The sequence below is a fragment of the Ischnura elegans genome, chromosome 2 (assembly GCF_921293095.1).
Source record: "Ischnura elegans chromosome 2, ioIscEleg1.1, whole genome shotgun sequence".
In the NCBI taxonomy this organism is placed as follows: Eukaryota; Metazoa; Arthropoda; class Insecta; order Odonata; family Coenagrionidae; genus Ischnura; species Ischnura elegans.
In genome coordinates this window covers 96906689-96922012 of record NC_060247.1, presented here as the reverse complement: position 1 = coordinate 96922012, position 15324 = coordinate 96906689, and positions in this window count along the sequence as shown.

The following is a 15324-nucleotide window of genomic DNA, read 5'->3' as shown; positions in this document are numbered from 1 at the left end:
CAAATTTTGCAACTCCATAACCTACTACTAATATACGATCGGCATAGCTGTAAGAAAGCCTCAAAAAGGCAAATATAGTATTTAACATCGCCAGTTGTTATAATTTACAGTCAATTGCTCATACATATTCCCCTGAAAATATTGTCATAGCATTATCTGCGTTAACTCTTTCACGATGTCTTTTCATGTTTATTATCTAGTCGTCTAATCCTTAAAATATTAGGTTAAATCAGTTTACCTTCAATGAAAAGTAAAACCTTGTCATTTCACATATATTTATTAAAAGGCGACCTTTGTTGCGACATGCCACGTAATACTCTGTAATAAAATTATGTAGAATTGATAAGTTTTTTTATTTTTCATGATGGTTAGTCGATTCCACGAGGTACGTTTGAGTCATCGAAATGATTAAGTTTTCATGAAATATTCTTTTAAAAAATGAAAAACCATTGGTGAGAGCAGTTACAACGTGTAATTCTTAATTTTTGGACCTAAAGCCTATTTCCATAGTCCTAACACTATCTTAAAATCGACTAAAATGGTTTGCTCTAGCAGCTGATAGTTATTAAGTATAATATCTTAGTTGTTAATTCCACCGATACGGAAACGGAATCAAATGAAGGCATCATTTCGATGTTAAGGTGAAAGATAGAAGTCAAAAAGCAAATATCCAAGTTATACAAAGCTTTGGAATAGGGATCTGTTCAGGCAATCGGATGTAGCTTGCAACTTACGAGCCATTTTTTCTACTACCATAGGTAACACAATTTTTGGCTGAATTATTTTCTGATGCCTTTCTCCACCTCAAAATGGAGAACAAAGCAAAATGTCGAGAATAAGGTAAGGATATGATGCCCAGAGCGAATTTTAGCCTCCTATCTAAATTTAGGTACCATTCGCTCCGTAAAATTCATGAAATAAGAATCTGTAATAAAGAAGTATTTTGCAATTTCAGCTAGAAATGACAATCCAGATAGTGTTGTTACAAAACCCTTAAAAAAATAAGTTCCAAAAGTTTGTAAGTTTGCAGCCTACGCTCGTTTACTTGCTGTAAATTTTTCAAGGCTACCGTATTGAAGATTTGTGTAAAAGTATATTCTTCTCCCGGACCTTAGCCTTCTAATTTTTTTATTAAATCTAATCAACTGATACATGGCTATGATATCTTAAAGATTAATATGGCTCAGTAAAATTTATTTTTCACTTAACGTAAGGTGCAAAATATTGAGGGTGTTTTAAGTACAGAGAACGAAGCTCTAAATTCAAAGCCTCTCCTTTCCTTACCATCCGCGGCCACAATGGATAGATGCACGCATTCATGTAAATGGAATGCAACTGCAAAGGCCTTGAAAACCATCACCATTCCGTAAAAAACACCTCTAATGCACCGCACTTCATACGCAAGGCGCGGGTTAGGTCCCCTGCAGCGAAGATATGGATGCTAATGCCTTCTTCTGGAAATGGGAGCTGCGCTGTTGTGTAAGTGAGAGAGAACGAATCACCCCCATTCCTAATCTTCAAAATCCCTGCGTCATGTTCCTTCATTTTTTTATTTCTTCTTCTCACAGCGACGCCCTCTAGATAGTGTCGCCATCGCGTTTGTTCGAGAGTGGAATCTAGGATAGGAGGAGTGTGGAGGAAGGAGGAGGAAAAGTGGCCACGCATGACATTTGGCCTTTGCTTTTGCCCGCTTGCTTGGGAGAGTTCGCGGTTTGGCGCGACAGTCCGAGTATGCCACGATTCGAGAGGCCTCCTTACGGGAGACCTCGAAAGAAATAACTCTTTCCCCCCCACCTTCTCCGCCTCCTCCCGGTTGGTTAGTGTGTACACTGTAAGTGTGAGTGCTGGTCTCTGTTAGCGCCCTACGCAAAAAGGCCGGGGAGGGCGCCGTAACCCCCCCCCCCCACCTCAGTGCTCCTGACCAGCTTTCAAAGAAGTTGCAAAAGCCTTGGTCGGTGTGACCGAAGGGTGTGGGGTGTGAAGAGAGAGGGAAGGGTGGAGAGGGAAGTTACCGCCAATGCATTTAGCATTCACGAAAACTTATAACCTCTTGAACTTATATTTCATGAAATACGATGCATTGGAGGGATTTAAAAGATTCCATACGAGTAGCTATAGCTGTGTTCTCGATGACCTTACGGGAATATGTTTGTTCGTGAAGAGCATGAAATAAGAATCACATTTATTTCAACTGTAATACGTTCATTAAAAGACTAAAAAAATGTCATTTCATTACCTACCATTCCATTTAAAATGATCCACAGAAAAATATATTGAGGATTGGTGCGCGATATTCAGAAAATCAATTGAAGTGTAAGGAGTTAATGTCATCGGAGTACGATTCTCATCAATGTAGTGTCAATATTCCTCAAAGTTTCCATAGATGACAATGGTGGCACAATTTCAGTTGCGATATTGCTGTGGCAAAGAGTACATACCTACTAGATTCCTGGAATCATTTTCCAAAAATATACACACGTTTGGGGCAAAAGTACCTATAAGTGTTGTAGACTACTCTGAGCGGTACAAAAAAATAGTAATAAAGTTAATTTTTAATAATAATAATAATTGTTTATTACTCCAAAAAATAAAAGTACAGAATAGAATTGATTACAAAAAACGGAGTAACTTTAGGTAGCCATTAAGGACAACCTGTTTTCGGCGACTTCTCGAGTTTGGCACAGGTTAAGTCTGTTTAAGGGCTTCAATATTCTGAGTATTTTTAAGTCACTCCTCCTAAGAATTTTATCAATACTTTATAAATATTTTGCCGCCACGGGATAATGGCGGTATTTCCTGGTAGCCTATCACGCTTAGCATTAATCTTTTTTGATAGAATCTTTCAATGAGAAAACAGAGGTAGAAAATTCTTAAGAGTCAACAGCCACTCTTTTTCACTCATGATATGTACCTATAAGTGGCGCAGTCGTATTGCAGTACTGGGATTTTTATTAGTATCCTACCCACAGCAAAAACGGGTTTAAAATTCATATCCCTTGCAAATATTATACATTGAAATGAAGGTTTTGTAATTTTTAGTATATATTAGAATATAAATTAGTAAATATTAATCAATTCACATATGGAAAGCAGTTGTTCGGTAGTTGACATGCTGCGAAGAAATAGCGTTTTTGGTGTACTCCAAATAAAATAAAATATGCATTCGCTAATCTACACCAGAGCCATTTTTGTAAAGTATCGCTGTTTAAAAAAAGTAAGTTTATCTATCATTCGTTTGTGTAGCCTGTTAAGTCTCCCTTCTTAATCGGTTTTATTTATAACAATGTGTTTTACGATTCTCTGGGGTTTCCACAGATAATATCCTTTCGAAGTCATGTGATCAATGTAAAAAAACTCAATAAGTTAGATAAAATGAATCTACCTACCTCTTAGATGCCTTTTAGCTTCGCCAGATTACTCAGTTGACGTATATCTAACTTAATATGATGCTTTATAATCTAGTAATCCATTTTTAGGATAAATGCACACTCTTTCAATATAAGGAATAAAACTCAACTTGAGATTAAATTTTCAAGGTGGCCAAAATGACATATAAACATGTATAATCATTAAACATGATTCCTGTGACTGAGAAGGCTTAGGATAAACTTGAGGTCATATATGTACAGCAGTAAACATGTTTAGCCAAATATTTTGTTTCATTTGAGAACATAATATAAGATTTAATGGAAACTGGCTTCTTTGATGCATGACTTTGCACTTTTTATGCAATTATCATACTTTTTCTTCTTCCTTTTTTCATTTACTGCCACGTCATTTTTTTATAACATAGTTCTCTTACTGTATCAATACGGCTTTTTGTGTTTACTCTACTCTCCAGAGGCAATTAAGCGATGTTTCTCACTGACTTATATACCTATTCTTGACCGTTAGTTTAATTAAATGTGTCTTAATGCCCTTGCTAGCCGTAAAATATTACTTATTTTTAATGAGGGCTTGATTTTTTTCTTCATGCCTCTAAATTAAATCTCGTTAAGCCATCTCCATTCCTATGAGAAAAATTAATGTGCTACAACTATCTCCGTTTGCTTATTAATTTTCCATGAACGTTCTTACCTCCTGTCCGACTTCGTTAATTGCCCACTAGGTGCATATATTATAGATCCAGGGCGATAATAGCCACCACTGTTAAACTACTTTCTTTAATTTAGTTCATATCTACTTTCACCTCATTTGATCAGAACAATCAGCTCCTTATATAGATCTTGCATCAATCCCTTTGTGTTTTACTTCATTTGAAACTCCTTCACGGTTCGTAGCAACGTACTATTATTATCCAGGCCAAAGAACCGTCCACTTTCTCACAATCCACTGATACAATTCAAGCCAATCGCTCTGCTTGCACTACAAACTATGGATCCGTGGGAATTAGAATCAATTCATTTTAAAAACTTTCCAGCACAACTTAATATTAAATTATATTCCATAGGGGCTCTCATATCCTTCTTCCATGAGTAATACTTCCCACGCAAATTTCGAATTTCTCTTAATAATCATGGAGGAAAGGCTCGAGTAAATCAGGACGTCCTTTACGGTATTTGTCTCTAGTTTATGGAGCTAATTGACACTATTTTACGTCGAGTTTATATGAAAATTAGCGATTCTCTTATTTCATTATATGCCTTTTGTATTGTCAACTGATTCTTTAGACTAGAATCCTAATTGAACAAGAGTAACATTTTCTGAATGTTTATGCATGCCTTTTCTAACTCTCATCATATTTCAGCCGCAGAGTAGCTTGCCGATTGAACGTTTTTCCTCGATTATATTTCACGATCCCCATGGCGTAAGAAACTGGCTTAAAAAATTCTATCGCTATTGGGATGTCACCTATTACAATATTCATAACTTAGGCAAAAAAATTGTTTTTCGTTACTTTACTTTTTCGTTTGGAAACTGATTTATTGGATGCATAACTAAGTACTCTTTATGCAATTGTTATATTATTATTTTCCATTTTTTTCATTTGGTGCCACATTATTTTTATTAAATAGTCCACTAAATGCATCTATATGGTCCTTAGTGTTCAAAACTTTTCCGTTAATAATTACTTCTTTCTTGATAAGCTATGCGATTGTATACACACTGCTGGTTGGTTTTGAACTTGAAGGTATTTTGATTTAAATTTATCATGATAGTTTATGTCATGACTGACACCGATTAATCTTCATTCATCCTCACTGCATTTCACTATTGACAAAGGATTCCGTATGATTTCACTCAAATGCGAGCTTCTTGCGCCATGACTCTATATATCAAAAGCATTATCTTCTATGTTCCCTAACCTTCCTTCAATGACGGGATAAAATGGCGAATACATGTGGCACCAAGTAGGATAAATTCACAGATCCGCTGAATCATGCTGCGAGAGGTTGAGGATTTAATAAAGTTTGATTAAAGTAAGACAATGGAATGGCAGGATAATTATTGGCAAATATTCGAATTCGGAAGGTGTCAGCTATACAGGCTGTATATCTCTGTGGTTCTTGATGTAAATATTAATGTATGATTTTGCATCGTCTCATGACAGGATATACGACCGTTTGGAAAATTTTAAAATGTGGTAAAATTTTCTTCGATAGGGAAAGGTTTTGAAAAGCCAGGGTATTGCACTAAAACATCTTCACAATTCTAATAGTTATAATGCTAAAATAATTGAAATTTTAGCCTGCTACATTACTTTAGAGCAGCGGTTCCCAAAGTGGGGGTCGCGACCCCCAAGGGGGTCGTAGGCCGTTCGGAAAGGGGTCGCGAGATACTAATAATATGGTGAACAACGTGCTTAAACTTGGACGACCATTTTTAGGGGGTCGCGGCTAAAAAGAATGAGCTAAAATGGGTCGCGGAAAGAAAAAGTTTGGGAACCGCTGCTTTAGAGCAACCGAATACTAATCTATCTGGAATATATCTAAATACATCTAAAATACTTATCTCTATGTAAAATCTAAAAAAAATTGTTGTTGTTATTATTATTATTATTATTATTATTATTACCTGAAAACCACGTATTACTACATTCATATTGAACGTTTCCTTCATTATTATCGGGTATCTTTTGAAAGCTGAAAATATTTAAATTAAATGTGTTTTAAAAACCTTTAAGAAAATAAAAATGGAAATATTTTTTTGTGGAATTGATCCAATAAAACATAAGTATAAACTAGAATTTTGTAAATATCATAATTGGCCCATTACGACGAAATTCATCGACAATTATGGCGCCTACGATTCTAATTGTATATTTCTAAAACCTTTTTTACAGCGTAGCCCGAGAGGGATGTAGGTACTGCAAAAGATATTTTGGGAAATGTGTTTTTCCCTCCTCCTTCCTTTAAGTGTGATTTCTCGCACCCTTCCGCACATAGTTCCTCTTTCTCTGCATTGCTTCCCCTAAATTGATTTCAACAACCCGTTATTCATCCTCGGTTGTCCCTCAGTCTGAAGCTTTTCCACCGATACCAAGTGAAAATTATCGTTTTCCCTTGCGACATTTTATGATTAGAAAATTAAGCCTAATCTACGTATCATGTAAACAAAGCAATTCCGGAGGAATTCAATATCATCTTTTCTCTTTTGATAGTTTTAAAGGGTGGAATTTCCGAAATAATTCTCGTGGCTTAAATTAATCATTTTTCTTTTTTGTTTTTTCCCTTATTAATTTCCTATTTTTTCTTTTTCGATTCTCTTTCTTAATTTTAAATTTTCTAAATTAATTTCAATTCCAGTTCAAAATAATGGTTTTCATTTTTTCTTCTTCTTCTCCCCTTCTTAATTTCCTTTTCTTTTTTTTTGATTATTTTCATTTGCAGAAATTTTTCTGAATTAATTTTAATTCCAGTTCAATATAATGGTTTTCATTTTTATTTTTCCCTTCTTAATTTCCTTTCCTTCTTTTTCATTATTTTCATTAACTGAAAATTTTCTAAATAAATTTTTGTTGCAACATATTCAAGCTGGCTTTTGTCTTCGGAACTTTCCTGCCTTAGCCCCGCCTCCTTGCATCCCTCCTCCTGCTAAGAGAGAGCCATGGGATGGGCATAAGATTTGTCGACCACATTGCTTAGCACTCACCTTCACCGTCGACCGCGGGTCACCTTGGTTGACGGACTTGCCCACGGGCCGCAGAGAGGGAAGAGGGGGGTTGGCAATGGTGGTGTGGGGATAATGGGTGGGTTTATAGGGCCGCGGAAGGGGATGGTGTGCTGGGGAGGGAAATGGCGCTTGGAGGGGGGTGCATTGGGGAATTGGCTGAATGGGTGCTGCATGTGCTGCTCCCTTCCGATAGGGGGGGGAGGGCACCTTTGTTTAAATGGTCGCCCGCGAATTACGTGGTGCCGCCCATCCCGAGCCAGCCTCCCAATGCGATACTCCGAAACGACGCCGTGGACGACCAATCCCCTTCACAGGCCTACTCACACACACACAAATACATCGCCCTCCGCGCACACATACAGAGGCAGACAGTGGCGCGGACAACAGGCTCGCATAGCCATCCATCTATCGGTGCGTCATTCACGGAAGAGCTGGCCTCCGGCATCTCTAAGCGATGAGAGAAGCCCTCTCACGCCGCCCATGCGTACCCCTTCCTCTCACCCTCTGCCACTTCTCTCCCTCCCCCCCTCATTCCCCTTCTCCACGTACCTACTGCATGATCCTTATTGTCCCCACTCGGATATGAAAACTTTTATCCCTATGTCAGCAAATTCCGAACCGAATGCTCTTTTCCAACATTTTGTCAGGTGAAATACCGACTACTTTCTCGTGATACATCTTCTGATTTAAAAAAATGTCTGCATTCTATTCCGACAAATGGACATTTTTTTCAACCGCGTATTTTGACAACAGTTACATATTTTTGTGAAATCGCTCTCATAGTAGTGCGGTGCCGTGCCTACAATTTATTTTCAACTTTTATATAGCACCACTGCGGACATCATAATTGGTATTTTTCCAAAAAGACATTTATTTTACAGTCTTTATCAGAGCTTTTTTAACTTACTTGTTAGATGTATATTCAGCAAGTTTTCACAAATTTAAATAGCGTAGGAAATTTTGAAATAATTTTGGCCTTTTGGAATACTTTGATCTTCCTGTCTTTTTTCTTTTTTATTTGTTCTTTCATGATTTAATGTTTTTTTATATTAATTACTTCCTGATATCGGATACTCATTCTGGTTTGTCTCACGCACTATATATCTAATTGAATACCTGAAATGAACTCTGTAAAAGAGCCCTGGCCCGGGGGAAGAGGGGGCCGGATTGTGGCCTCACCCGGGCCAGGTTAAATAAAACGAAAAGTCAAGTCAAGTCAAGTCTGTCTGAAGCATTTTTACCGATGCCAAGTAAAAATTATCATTTTCACTTGGAAGATCTTCTGATTATAATGAGTAAATTTAGGCTCTGTAACATGTAGAAAAAGCAATTCAGGAGGAATTTGATAAGATATTTTCTTCCTTTAAAGTTTTTGACGTCGGAATTTCCGAAAATGTTCCGGTGGTTTAAAATTATCCTTGCTCCTTATCCTTGCCCCTTCTTTATTTCCTTTTTTTTCTTTTTTAAATCTTTTTAATTTTAAATTTTCTAAATCAATTTTTGTATCCACTCATTTAAGCTGACTTGTCTCTTCGGCTGAAATATTTCTCTCGATCAAAATATCAACAGGAGGTAGGAGATGCAACAAGAATTTAATTTTTATATAACAAGTTTTTCATTTCTTTTCAGTAATTTTCACTACTTTAATGAGATCAAAGTGTTAAATACTAATGGACATAATTTATTTTTTTCCACACCTCCGAAAACAGCATTATTCAGCTTTTACATCGGGATTTTCAATAATATTTAACAATCAAACGTGCCCACAACGCACTAACATCAATGCCCTGGATAAGGATAACTTACTCAGGCGGGACTCGAACCCGTAACCTTAGGTTAGGCAGGCGAGGACTTAACTACACCTCCAGCGACGCCGTCCAAGTAAGAATATGAAATTATATTTCATTGACTGCCTTATTCATTAATTTCTAAATACGTGCCGATTATCGTCATAGAGACAGCAAGTATACGTCATAGAGGAGCTGACAAAAGATTAATGCAATTTATTAATGGAAACATATTTTTTTACAATTTCAAGAAACTATTGGTGTTGGTATCTTCATACACTCTACCACGCATCATGAAACGAAGGATCGGCGTTTATTGGAACACCATTTTGATGAAAACCATGTCTCTTGTAAAATTTTACTGCTCAACGAAGAGACATTCTAGGGAAGCATATTTTTTTCTCACTCCCTCTTTCTCTTTCAGTCTATGGGTGTCCTTCTTTGCGTCCCCTGACCCCTATCCGCGATGACTTAGGAGACGACCTGGACTGTTTCAATCCCTGCAACTGCCTCTCATCTCTCGCCGGCGATGTTCCTCTTCCGCCGCGGCATCGTCGGCCGCCATCGCCGGGCCATTTTTTTTCCGCCGCGGCCCGCTCCATCCTCCGCCCCCCCCTTCACCTCTCTCCATCCCCGTCCCCTGTCGCGTCCCCACCGGCCTCGCATTACGAGCAAAGGGCCATTCCAACATCTCCTCTCTCTCTCCCCTGAGGTCCGTCACAATGTCCCGGCTGAAACAACCTTTCACCGCGGCGGTAGCGGCCTCTCTCCGCGGTGGCTACTTAACCGCCCCCTCGGCGTCACCCCTACTCCAGGGCTCATCATGGCCGAGCACAATTTATGCTTCAATCCCACCGAGACGATAAGTTTGCCTTTCGATTGTTTCTCAGTGATCGAAACTGATATCCCGTTCGGAAACAATTTCAGAGACGTTCCATCAATCGTACATGTTTTGTTGAAAAGTGTAGGGACTACTCATAAATTTGCTATAACCTTGGGGTTTGCGGTAAAATAGTGTGTGATTTCCAGCACGAATTACGTATTTTCCCACGATAGATCCAATAAGTATCTATCGTTTTCGTTTTTATTCGTGACTTGGGATAATAGAGTTTTTAGAGGACGTATTAATCAAATTAATCTATTTGTAAATATGACTTGTTTACTCAAATAGCAGATACCTTATTAATTTTAATTTAATTCAATCACGACGATGGTTTAGGCTGATAGACCACCATTAACGAAGAATGAGCAAAGGGTTTTTGTGTAGATCATAAATAGTAATAATACCCTTTTTTTAATTCTCACTAATTGAGGTGTGGTATTTATCTACGCTGTGATGCTGTATTGGAAACCTTCGCTTTTATACTGATGTGCATCGATAAGTTTACATATTGAATATATTCTGACTTTAATAGGCGTTCCCAGCTGTTTTCCTGGAAGTAGTATTTGTTGTATCAAGCTGGCACCTCGCGATGGAAGCTTTATTCACCATGAAATGGTAATTTTTGCTTCCCTGTGTATGAACTTGCTCAGTGAATTTACCGGTTTTTCCTCTTAACTCATCATAATCAGATATGATTGGTTGTAATAAGGTTATATCAGGTGATGCTACTGTAAATTAGAGTGGTAATGCATGGAAATCCAACCTCTTCTTCAAACATTGAGTAATTCTTCTCTCGTATGTAAATATTTTGTTATCCTATGGCATAATGGTTGAGATGTTTTGTTGAATTTTTTAGAAAAAGATGGCGATTTCTTATATTAAACTGTTTGATGGTTTCTTAACATTTTAAGATAAAGAAAACTTTATTTTTCTTCATTAAAGAAGTATTTTTTTTCAGAATCGGAATAACTAACAAAGTATGAGGAAATAATGAGACTTTAAAGATATCTAGCCGACTTCAGCGTCATATTCATTCAATTTGTTCATGTTGACACCAGTTATACTATTTAATATTTATTCCTCAATAAGTACCGTTATAAGCTGTCTGCATTTTATTTTTTATAGCTATTATGATGTGATGCATATTGTATCAGTTTTTCCCAATGGACAATTTTTCTCTAATATTTTTCCAGAATCATCGTAAAAAAGGTTTGTAGAAAATACTGTCGTTTCTATTAATAATATTTTCACTCTTGGAACCGCAATTATTACAGAACATCTGCAGTAGTTATATCGTGAATATTTGCGAAAGAAAAAATAATTAATTTACTTGGTAGAAAATTAAAGCGAAAGAATAATAAATTCCATTATCCCAGTTGCGAAATCATCGATTTCTGAACCAGAAAACGGATATGCTATCGAACGTTATCTTCGCGTTTTCACTCAACCTTTTTCTCTGCCTCGAAAATACCTAGCGAAAAATTGTGAAGGCTGCATCCCACCAAGTGCGTGGACTTGGCGGCGTTTTAGGTTTATGGACGGCCATTGTGTGAAATGTCCTTAGGCCGCGACTGAAACTTCAGCTCTCGTCCGGGAGGAAATTTACATCCAACCCGCCGCGAACATTGGTATTAGTAGTGGACGGGAGTGTGGGGTGTTAGAGTTGTCTATGGGGCATCGGGTGTCCTTCGGACTTTCTCGACTTTGAAGCGGGGAGAGAGATTTATTAGCTTACCAAGGTTTCCCACGAACCAGTCGCGCGGACGCGATTGGCGTTTTCTCATAGGAGCCCTGCCCAAGGTCCACGTCTATGCTCTCTAGCCCACAAATCGTAGTTTAAAATTACGTATTTCTGCGGTGGAATCCCCGAGTACACTTCGGGAAACGAGTTTCTCGATAGCTGCTGTGACGTCTGTGGTAGAGATAAAGAATTTCTGCCGTGCAAGCGTTTCGATGTCTTGTAAGATGTCTAATAACTCTGTTTGGGCTTCGAGATGGATAAAAAGGAATGGAAATTCGAACGATAGCTAGGATTTCGACATACTTTTACTAATCGCGAATGCATTGATTTACTAAATTGTAAAACTTTTGAAAGTTGTTTTAGGCAACATGGGATGTATATCAGTTTTGATTGTGAAATGGCGGTAACTCATCTTCATGTTCGTTTTTTACAATCCTCCAAAAGGCGCTTCTTTCTTTAAGCGTCATTCCCCAATGCATCATTGCGTAATATTAGCGGTAGAGACCAAGTTTAAGTCCCGTTTCAAGTATGTCATTTGTGGACCCTAGAAGCCAAGGGATATAGGTGCAATTTTTATATTTTTGGAGATAAGTGCAGGTAATGATTAGTGGAGTACATAATATTGCTGCGGCAAGGTGAATCACTGATGAGTACATATACATATAGACACAGTGATTGACTTTTATCCCTTTGTTATAACAATATTGTGTACCCCACCAACCATTATCTACACTTATCCCCAATATTATAAAAATTGTTCTTGTACCCTCTGGCTTCTAGCGTCCTCATTTATGCATGCTGCACTTTGATTTCACCATTTGAAGCGATGGCTTGTAAAAGAAATCCTTTTTGCGTTAGAAAATATATTTTGAAAATAATGAGCCATTTAGAGAAGTTTTAAGTGCCAAAAATAATTACACCAATCCTTGATCTTTTCCACCCATTATTATGGCATATTTAATATATGTTTAGAAGAATTTTTAAGGAGAATATTTCCGTTTGATGTTTTCGGTTGGCCTGCAACAACCGAGTTTAGTGACGGATGCTTTATGAATTAAAGGGGAAGACGGCGACTCTATTTTTTTCATGAATGGATACCGCTTGCAAGTATCTTATTTGAATTTAAGCTCAGTGTATAGCTATTTACTTGTGAGCATAATTAGGTTTTAGTTTCCTGAATCCTCGTTTTCCTTAAGCCTCGAAAATAATAGATTATTGCCTACATTCAACCATGAAGAATGTATATCGATTTATTCCACGAACCTAACTTCCACTATTTACCGCCTAATAATACGTATTATTATTTAATATTATTACACCAAATATTTTCTATATTTCGAAGAGATTTCTTCGGGGGAAAACCTCAAATATGTTCATCCTTGGCGAATTCCCCTCTGCCAAAAACTCTGGAGGTGTATCGCACGGTAACATATAAATGCAAAGCAAGATGAATGAAAAATTGGTAATTTAATTAATAATTGGTAATTTGATTCTTTGCTACTTCACGAACGGCTAAATTTAAAACCCGCCAATTACTTTTTTATATCTACATATGATAAGGAATACCTCCATCAGATTAAGAAAGGTATTGCATCCAGCGTCGTCAAACTATGATGAAGAGACTCATGCTGCGTCATACCGCGATGTTTCATGATATTCTCATTCCCCGCTCCTCGTTAGTCGCAATTGTTTACCGTTTCGAAATTTTTTATTTCATCCATTGGAGGAGGCAAAATGTCTTTTGTCACGGCACCGCGTGTTTTTCTTAGTCTCCAAGTTCGAATTCGTGGGAAAGGGAAAACAACTTCCCATCCGCACGTCCATTCGCCCTTGTGCGCTTCCTATTTCGATATCTCAGTCCGAGCCGCTCTTAACCTTCCATTCAACCCGTATCCTAACCCACATATGAGCAAAAACGGTGACTATGACGTGAAGCACGCCATTACTTACGAAATGGGATTCATTTTCGAAATGCTTGCGATAAATTGGTGTCAATACTATAAAAAATATACGGAGCTTAAACTTCCCTCTTCGTCAAAGTGAGTGTTGTTGGGTGTTCATTTATGGCATTTTAATACGGATTTTAGTAGGCGTTAGTCCTCTGTTTTTATAGCTTAGCCCTATCATTGACAGGGCCGGCTCTAAACATTTTTCCTATTTAAAACAACCTTCCATTCAACCCTAACCAACCCTAAGTATCCTAACCCACATATGAACTAAAACGATGACTAAAACGTGAAGCACGCCAAACAACAGGTGGTACGGATTCCCTCTGGATTCATTTTAAAATAAATTCAAATAATTAAGGAATAAGGATCGAGACTTAAATGTCAGCGTGAACTCATAGCTTCTTTGTTCTTATATATTGAAAGTGATAATTTCAGAGCTTAAAAACAAATTACGTATAAAAATTAAAAGTAATGTAACGAATGAGTCAGTAGTTGACAGAGCGACGGATGAGTGGACGTGTCCAATTGGGAATAACACTAACCCGAGTAGTGGGGGTATGGGTATCCACTTTACGAATTATCCTTACTTGTACCATAATATTGTGAAGTAAATCAACCTTTATTTCCTTTTTTGATTAGTACTGTACGTAGGACTGAGCGCTTAGAACCCCTTATGCATGGCGCCCTACGAGGCCGAGTGCCTACCGCTTAAACCGGCCCTGATTGTTGATGGGTATGAGGTTCAGTAATAACATTCACCCGAAGATTTTCAAATGGAACGGGACCTCAATAGACGAACGTCATTATTGTATTTACGTGTTCAAAACGCTGTAGATTCTCCTGGGGCAGTTTATAATATGAACATTATTCAGAGATGCTTTAATTATAATTGTTCTTTCTTAAATGCAAGAGTTTAATAATCTCTAAAAAGCTTAGTTAGTAATGATGGATGGTTTTTTTTTATAAAAGATCGTCTAAATTTACTCGCATTGGTATCTCTGTATCACAATTCAAGTCTTTGTTTCGATGAATACACCTTGCTGCAAATCTTAATCAGGATATGATTTATTACTGACAGTTTTCCTGTTTTACATATCAAACTAACCCGCAAATACATTAATGAATTCATGACAGGAACACTTGACAATGACTTTTATGCATGCATTGAAAGTCGTTCGAAGAAATATTTTCTACCGGTGGGATTTTTATTTCTTTCCTAGTGAAGCATTTACGTCGCTAGAACTCGGTACCATTGCAGTAACACATATTTACGAGAAATGAGCTTTCACGTGACACCAAAACATTTGGGTGGCAGAAGAAAGTGTTAACTATCGTAGAGCTTAAATTAGAGGTTGTGAAAAATAGATTTAATCTTCTCCACAATGAATCACCGTCATAGAGATGGGAGGAGGGTGCGGTGTCGTCACATTTGCCTTAAGGATGACATTCACCTGGAAAAATAGTTTGGCTCAGCCGGGATTCGATCCCGTATTTCCCAATTGCCGGTCAGGTGTCTTGCTTCCAGTAACACCAGCAAGACATCATCTGACAATATGAATCTCAGATTGGGTTTACGGAACTAGGTGTTGGCTACACAAGTCCGTAGAATTCCTCCTTGTATTCGGTTTAGTTCGATTCACTGTTTTTAGGATAGCGTATTTTCAATTTTGCTAACAATTTTAATGTAAGTCCCTCTTGATCTTGAGGCCTTAGTAAGTTCAACCGATTCAGGCATGATATAGTGGACTTTGGACATATTGAAATAAAAGGTAGTTGCACTTTTCCTCTTTCACATTTAATGCGTGCGTCGCGTTTCGGCTCACAAAACTATCATCTGATACAAGTCCCTTG